The following is a 9,136-nucleotide window of genomic DNA, read 5'->3' as shown; positions in this document are numbered from 1 at the left end:
TAAATTAAATAAAATAAAAAATTTAGTTCCCTGGTCATTCTAGCCACATTTGAAGTGCCATACATAGCCATACATAGCTAGTTGCTACAACATTTGAGAATGCACTTGTAAAATATTTTTATCATCACAGAAAGTAATATTTTGCACAACAATACTGCGAACGCTCAACAGACAGCCTTGAGCAGAATTTCTATAACTTACTGAACAGCAAGAAAAATCTTCTCCTTTCTACTTTAGTTGCCCTACCCTGTCATCATTTTTTTGATATGTGACATCATCTGAAGCTGCTCTAAAAGAGTAAATTTAGATTTCTACTTTTTCCCTTCATTTCATGCTCCCATTATACCCTTCCTCCCAACTCACTGAATCTTCAATTTATTGGTTCCTTTATTTTCTCCCTATCCATTAATACATTGATTTTTAACAAAAATAAAGTATGAGGATTATATAGGTATCTTGGTAGGTATTCTTTATGATCTTAAGGAATTTTTCCTCATAGTTTGCTAAGTGATTTAATGATGTGTGAATGAAGAAATTTATCAAATGACTTGTCTGCATCTTTTGAGAAGATTATATAAGTTTTTTTTCTTTTTATTCTACTGATGGAGTGAGTTACCTTAATTGACTTTTGAATCTCAAGTCATCATTCATTAATGATAGGAAATATTCTTAGAAAAAAAGAAGTAGAAGGAACCTCTTCAACCTATGTCTACAAAAACATATACCTAGCATCCTACTTAACTGTGAAAGACTAAAAACTTTCTTCTCTAATATTGGGAACAAAGAAAGGATGGATGCCTGCTTTTATCACTTCTATTTTGGGATTTGATTGACTGGAGAGGACACTGGAGGTGCTAGACAGTACAGTAAGACAGGGGTGGAGGGAAAGGCATTCAAATTGCAAAGGAAGAAGTGCAACTGTCTTTATTTGCACACAGCATGGTAATATACATGTTACCTTACATTAAAATATTAAATGTCCTAATAAATGTATTTTTAAAAACCCACTAAAGCTACTAAATAAGCTTTAAAATGTCGCACGATTTAAGTTCAATATACAAAAATCAGTTTTATTTCTACTAGTTTAAACAGTCAAAAATTAAAGTTGAAATAATATAATTTATAATAGTATAAAAATATGAAATGCTTAACACATTTACAAAAGATGTGAAAGACTTCTACACTGAAAATAACAAAAGTGCTGAAAAATTTAAAGAATTAAAGAGATATACCATGTTTATGGATTGTATGACTCAATACTGCTAAAATGCCAATTATACCAAACTGGTCTACAGAGTTATTCAGTCCCTACCTAAATTCTAGCACAGTTTTCTTCTCTTGAAATTGGCAAGCAGATTAAAAAAATTATATGGAAGTACTAAAGACCTAGAATATGCACATCATTCTTGACAAAGAAGAACAAAGTAGGAAAACTTATACAATCTGATTTCAAGACATTATGAAGCTATAGTAATCAAGATACTATGGTATTGATACAAAGATAGATATATTGATCAATGGAATATAATAAAGAGTCTGGAAATAGACCCACACATTTATGTTTAATAATATTTTACAAAGACTCCAAGTTAGTAGGGAAAGAATAACTCTTAACAAATGAAGTGAAATAAATTGGATAACAATAAGCCAAAAATAAACCTCGATGCTTGCCTCATACTTTATACCAAAATTAATTCAAAATGGAGTATAATCCTAAATTTAATAGCTAAAAATATAAAACCTCTAAACAAAATGAGAAAACCTTATTGATCTTGATTTTGGCAAAGCTTTTTTCACATAGAACACAAGAAGTAAAAAATGTAAGGAAAAAACTTAATAGACTTCATCAAGATTTTAAATGTTCACCATTGAAAATCTTTGAAAACATATATCCAACAAAGATCTTGTTTGAAGATACCTAAAGAACGTTTACAACTTAATAAGAAGAAGCAAAGCATCCCAGGAAATACTGGACTAAAGATTTGAATGGACATTTCACCAGAGAGAAAGATAGCATATAAGTTTGTGACAAGATGTTCAACATCACTAGTCATCACTAGTAATTAAAGAAATGCAAATTAAAATTACAATTAAATACCACTGCAAATCTACCAGAAGAACAAAAATACATATATATTTCTACTAACTGTTGGTGGAGATGTGGAAGAACTGAAACTCTTATACATTGTGGTTGGGATATAAATAGATGCAACTGTGTTAGAAAAACATTTAACAATTTTTTAAAAACTTAAACGTACACCTCCCATATGACCCAGGGAAGTCACTACTAGGTATTGTTCAAGAGAAATGAAAGCATATGTCCCCACAAAGACTTACAAGCAAATGTTCATAATACTTTTATTTGTAATGGCCTGAAACTGGAAACAACACAAATTTTTATAAATAAGTGAGTAAAGAAATTGTGACATATTTATACAATGGAATACTAATCAGCAGAGAAAGAAATGAACTATTAATATACACAACATGATTGAATTTCAAAATAATGACATTCATGGTTGAATGAAAGAAATACAAAATGTAATATATTGTTTGATTAAATTAGCATAACTTCTTTTAATAAAATATAAATTAATCTATAGTGATGGAAAGCAGATCAATGGTTGGGTCTAGGATGGGTAATAGTAGAGGGGGGCAGGGAAAAATTTTGGGGTGACTGTTTATGAACTTGGTCTCATTAATGAATACATATGTTAGAACTCATTAAATCATATACTTTTTCCATATGTAGTTTACTGTGTATTTATTTTTTCAATAAAGCTGTTAATTTTCCCAAAACATTATCTGTTCTTGCATATCCTTTGAAAACTTACTTCTCCAAGAGAATATATATCCCAGATTGAAGACCAGTGGACTAGAGCACTATAAAACAAGATGAAAAGGCAGATATTGGATCTCCTTCTGTGTACCAGATACCTTCAAAGTTTATACAGTTGACAGTGGAGAGTTTTTAAAGACATGGTTGATTCATTCATCTAAAATATTAATTATTGCATACCTACAATTTACCAAGCACTGTACTGGATTCTGATATAACGAAATGAAGTCCCTGCTTTTTAGTTGTCCATATTTTAGTGGGGAGAAAACAATATACAAACATGTTTTATAAAATCATATTGTTTTAAGAAACACAGAGAGGTGGAAAGTGGGCCAAGGGGATAGAGAACAAATGTTGTGTTTTTAAAATAAGTTAGGGCAAGCATCTATAAGGCAGCAATAATTGAGCAGAAAAAAATGACTGAAATAATAAACAGACAGCTGGAGGCAAAGTATTCCAGTTAGAAGGAAGAATAAGTGCAAAACACTTCAGACAGGAATATAATTTGGATGTTTCTGGAACATCAATGATGAGTATGTTGTTGAGAAATGACTATTTTAAAATAATGAAAATTTTAGAAAATAATGTTAGAGGGATAAGCTGGGAAGAGATTCTGTGCGTGCTGATAAACTTTTCATAAAAAGTATTTGACTGCTTATCCTACTTGAGCCAGGAAAACATTAGAAGATTGTGAACACAAATTTCAGAGAATTTCATCATGTTGCATCAGCATCACATTTGGCTCTTCAAACAAAATAAGTTGATGACTGTTTTCAACATTTTCATCACATCCATTGATAATTAGGTAACTGCTTTCTATACAATTATAGACAGCATTCTTACCATCTTTACCTATTTTTCCGGTTTAAGTTTTTGCATTTAACATCACTTCATTGCTATAAGACCTTTTTAAATGGAAAATTCATTTACTTATTTACTCAAAAATATTGTGATTTACTAGGTGCCAGGCACTATTGTAGGCACTGAGGATATAGCAGCGAACAAAATAGATGAAAACTTATTCTTGCTCTTCTGGAACTTACACTGTAGTGTGAATTTATTGTTGTCGGGGCAGAGAAAGACAGACAGTAAACAAAATATGTGACTAAAATTCATAATATCGTGGATAATAAGAGGAAAATAAAGTAGTAAGAAGCTTCATTGGGGTCAGAGGGGATGTCATTTAAAATAATGGTCATAGAAGAACTCACTGAAAAAGTATCATTTGTGTGGACACTAAAGATGGTGATGGAGTGATCTATGCAGCTCTCTGGAGAAGAACCTGATAGGCAGAAGGAACAGCAAAAACAAAAATCCTGAGTGTAGGTCAAGATTTTACAGGCCTGAGAAAACTCTTTGGACTTCACGTTGAGTGATGTAGGATGCCATTGGAAGATTTGAGCAGAGCAGTGTCACCTGTTTTGACATGAGGATTCTAGCTATTGTGTTTAAATTTACATGGCAGGGCGTGGTTCAAACAGTAGGGTGGTGAGTGTAAGGCGGAAAGTGGAGACACAAGTTGGAGGGCATTGCAATAATTCAGGACTAGAGTGATAGCCATGAATACGATAAGAAGCTGTCATATTCTGGATCTATTTTGAAATTAGACCCTGATATGGTATGAGTAAGCAAGGAGTCAAAACTGATCCCAATACTGTATGTGTGTAACTAGAAGTATAAAATTACAATTTACTGAAATGGGAGTACAAGAGAAGAGGTTTTGGACAGAAAGATGAAGAGAATAGCTTGGAAAATGTTATATATGAGATGCTTATTGCACATCTAAAGGGAGATGGTGATCAGGCAATAGAAAAAACCTGGAGTTCATGGGGAAAGCCCTGGCCGGAGATAAAAATTTTGGAACTATCAACATAGAGGTGGTATACATGAAACTAGATGAGAGCATCAAAATACAATGGTTGAATTCTGAGATTGCAATAGAATAAGTAGTACTAACTTATACAATTGTCTTGGAATAAGTAGGAGTTGAATCCTGAAACACTCCAATTAAGAGGCCAAAGATAGAAAAAGGATTTAGCAAATGAGGTGGAGATGGAGAAGCCACTGAGTTAAGAGGAAAACCACTAAAGATAGTGTCCTGGAAAGTATTTCCCCAGAGGAAGATATAATCATTTCTGAAAAATTCTGTGAGTAGTTCAAGTCAAATGAAGGCCATTACCTATAGTGAAGAGTTGGGGGCAAAAACTTGATTGAAGCACACTCAAAAAAGAATTTGAAGAAATTAATGGAACACAATTACCGCAGGTAAGCCTTTGGCAGTTTGGGGTTTGGTTTTTTTCTGTAAAAAATAACACAGAAACAGGGCAATACGTGGAAAGAGAATGGGATCAAAAGAGGGATTTTTGAAATGGGTAAGTGAAAGCACATTTCTATGCTGATTTGAACATTTCTTTAGAAAGGGAAAATGGATATCTTGGGAACACAGGAGAAGAGGCAGTCTGGTGTACAAGTGGTGGTTGGCTTTGGCTAGAGAATGGACAGGTCATCAAGGCACAGTGTGTGGTATTCATTTACTAGGTAGAAGTTGTGTAAGAAGCTTTTGGAAGTAATTGTTCTTTGTTTTCACTAGTGAAATAGTCATCAGCTGAAGGTAGAGATAGGAAAGGATGACTTGGAATTCTGAGGAAGGAGATAAAGACAAAAAAAAGTAGTTAATCAGAAAGCAAGATGACTTTGATAAGGAAAATGCAACATGATACCTAAGTAGGCAAAACAAAGGGCCCATTTGAGCTTCATGGTCATAAATTTAAAGTCAGCATGGTTGGGGGGTTTTCTTCAATCACATTCATCAGCATGGATAAATGGACAGAATAGTCTGAAAGTTGGATTTAATCAAGGCTGTAGTTTTGCCAAGCAATTATAATGATGCAAAGGTCACAAATAACTTGAAAAATATATGGAAGAAAGTGGTTACTATGATCATTATATAAGCCCAGATGTGGAGGGAAATGAGGACATAAATAAGGAACAGTGAAAGCTCTGGTAGAATCAATCAGTGGATTATAGATCCTGGTCAGTGGCAGCATTGTTGTGAGTAGGAAGATAGTGGCAATCTGTTGGGAAACGCCCTATCTAGTTTCAGGAAAGGTAACCCCGCCGACAGGCTGGAGCGCCCCAAGGCTGGATTAATCAGGAGGTCTTGGAGAATCAGGCCCTTGAGGAGACATAACCTTCCCACCCCCCCACCCCCGGCAGAGGCGTAGCTCCAGCCTCTCTGCTTTGCCATGGAGGATTGGGTATCAAGGATGGGTAAGTTACCTCGAGCTGAGGTATACGACCTAAGACAGATGCCAACTGATTATTGGCAGCAGACAAGAAATTGGGAGACAAAGAGAAAGGGCAAAAAGACTTGCACCTCTCGGCTCAGGTTGGACATGGCTGGAATCCTCATTCTAGCTGAAAGCAGTCTCCTTGTCTCTTGGCGGCTCCCTCCCCCTGCTTGGCTCAGGCTTGAAACAATACAGGAATCAGCCCTAAACCAGATATGGCGGTTCCTGGGGAAATCAGGCCTAAAAGTAAATTCTTTAAAGTGTGCTTTGTTCTTCCCTCAAAAGCTTTAGCCAGCTCAGGCTGGGGAGGGCATTTACATTACTCACAGATCTTAACCCTATACCCTTAGGCACTCTTCTGTTTATTATGCTCTCATCTTTAGCCATCTCTCTTGTTTATACTAGTCTCCTCTCAGACCTATGTAAATTGGTGTGTTCCTGCCATTTGTTTTCTTCAAAACATCACTTATTCTCTGTGAACATTAACATACGGATGTAATGAGATAACCTGTGCATTCCTGTTAACCTAGCACGACTGATAACCTTTTCAATAAAAGCCTTGGAACAAAAAGACTCAGAGGGATGTGCCTTGGGCCTTCTCCACTAAGAGGGAAGTGCCCACGTCCGCTCTCCCAGCAAATGGAGAAGTGTTTGCAATGACTGGTGTGTATTCTCCTCATCTGTGACAACCCTGGGACGGGCTCTGTGGAATTCAGAGCCCTGCTCTCATCTCAGCTGGCCCCATACAGTTTCCCTCAGATTCAGGGAGCGCCACTCTCTCCGCAGCGCGCTCCGGCCCCTCAACCCAGGGGTCGCTGCCCTGACCTGGCCCAGTGGCGACCCCAGCGGCGCTCCCCCGCAGAATCGTGCCCCGTCTAGCCACCGCACAGCGCAACAGCAATCCAATCCACGAAAATGATATTATTGTAGACATGATAGTTTTGGGTATGACAGATCTAGGATATCTCCATTGGAGTGAGCAGAAGCAAGATTATTGGGGAAGTAAAGGTTAAAAGACTAAAAAAACCCAGAATTATAAGGGTGCTCTTCATGATCATTGAAATCAATAATTATTACAGCAGTACTATGTTTAAGAGATTGGCTTTGAACCAAGAGCTAAAACAGTCATGGAATAAGTGACTTAAGGATTGGTAGAAAATTCCAACAGAAGCGGGATAAGTGATCAATCTTTCAATATGAAATTCAAAACTGGATTCTGAGGAAAGAGAGTGAAAATGGGTAGGCAAATTGGATACCAGCCTATCTGGTGTGGAGCAGTGACGCAGCATGGAGAAGGGCCGGGTTTAAGTTAGAGAAATCAGGTAAAGCAAAATAAATTCAGAGAAGAGGCTGACCATAAAGGTAGTTCTACTTGTGACGAGTCATGAGTTTTAAACAGCTCAAGAGAAAGATCTCCGCGCAGGATTGGGAGAAGGACTGGAGGTGAGGGGCAGAGACAAGGATGTACAGAGCCGGGAGGGGATTAGACATGAATTGATGAAAGGGATCTTCTGAGGGTGGTGACCAGCGTGAGAAGGAGATGGCCATGATAAGATTAATCATGATGATGCCAGGGCCTATGTCAGTGGGCAGAGATATGTGGGGATCTTTCCAGAAAGGTACAGCTTCCTGCAGCTTCCTCTTGATCACTGCCCAGAGAGGTAAGGTGGCAGGCAGTGACAGGCCTGCTCTGAGCCTGAAGACACCCTCTGGGAGCATGCCTGTGGCACCCACCTGAGAACCTGGGAAGAAAAACTGTTAAAGAAATTGCTGGGCTCCTGTCCTAGATCTTTTATTTTTGTCCATTTGATATAAATTAATTGCTTTAAGTATTCATAATACACAGATTTCATACAGTGACTCTTATTAGGCATTAGGGATTGAATCTACAATGTTTCAGGTATGGTGTAAATCTCTGTACATACATTATTTAATCCTACCCCAAGTGCTTTCTTCCTACTTTGTAGATGAGGATATTGATGCTCAGGAAGTTTAAATAACCTATATAAGTCTATACTGTTAGCAGGTACCAGAGACAAGTTGGCATCACAATTTATCAGGATCCAAAGCCCATGACATGTCATCAGAACTGTGGTAATTATCTCTCAAGTAAATATCACCAGATTTTTAAAGCAAATTTTGCAATTCTGCTGACCCATGAGTGTTAGCATAATATTGACCTTGCAAGAACTGTTGCAACTCCTTTCCTCTAACTACCTGCGTTCTTTAACAAGTCTCACAAGGACAATCTAACTAGAACAGTCGTGGTAGAGGAAAGGTCATGAAATGCTCTTTGACCTGTGGAAACACCCAGAATTTCATGAGGTAGCCTTAGTTGAGGGATTAGAAAGGTTTTCCGTACTATTTACCTTTATGTGAAGTACCTGGGTGGAATAAAAATTTGAAAAAAAAATCACTATTATGGGAACACCTAAACTGTATTCCCACTCCGAATGAAAGGAAAACCCACAAAAACAACTGAAAACGTTCTCTATTTCTGCTAAGTTCTGAAAATTTGGCATTACCTAAAAATTAACTAAAGGGCTTATTTTTAAAAAATAGAAGCATAAAAAGTATAATCTTGGCTGAATCAGAATCTCCTGGGTGTGAGCTTGGGTTGCCACAGATTCTGATTCTGCAGAGAACTGCTTGGGACCTGGGGCCCTAATCTTCCTAGCCCCAGGTTTATATTTCTCAGTTCCCCTTTACTGGGAAATTAAGAATTTCCCCACCCTTCTTCCTCTCCACATTCTTTGGTTCTTCACATGATTACAAACTTTCAAGAATAAACCAGAGTAGAACTAATCTATCATATATCTGATATATAGAACTTAAATACATATTGTTGTACAGTTGTATCAAAATTTTTCCTTGGCCCTGGCCAGGTATCTCAGTTGGTTAAAGCATCATCCTGATCCACCAAGGTTATGGGTTCAATCCCCCAGTCAGGGCACATACAAGAATCAACCAATGAATGTATAAATGAATGAAAGAACAAATCAGCATT

The sequence above is a fragment of the Pteronotus mesoamericanus genome, unplaced genomic scaffold (genome assembly GCF_021234165.1).
Source record: "Pteronotus mesoamericanus isolate MK-2021 breed Mesoamerican mustached bat unplaced genomic scaffold, CSHL_Meso_final scaffold_21, whole genome shotgun sequence".
Lineage (NCBI taxonomy): Eukaryota > Metazoa > Chordata > Mammalia > Chiroptera > Mormoopidae > Pteronotus > Pteronotus mesoamericanus.
The sequence above is the reverse complement of the archived record's forward strand: the minus strand, read 5'-3'. Positions refer to the sequence as shown.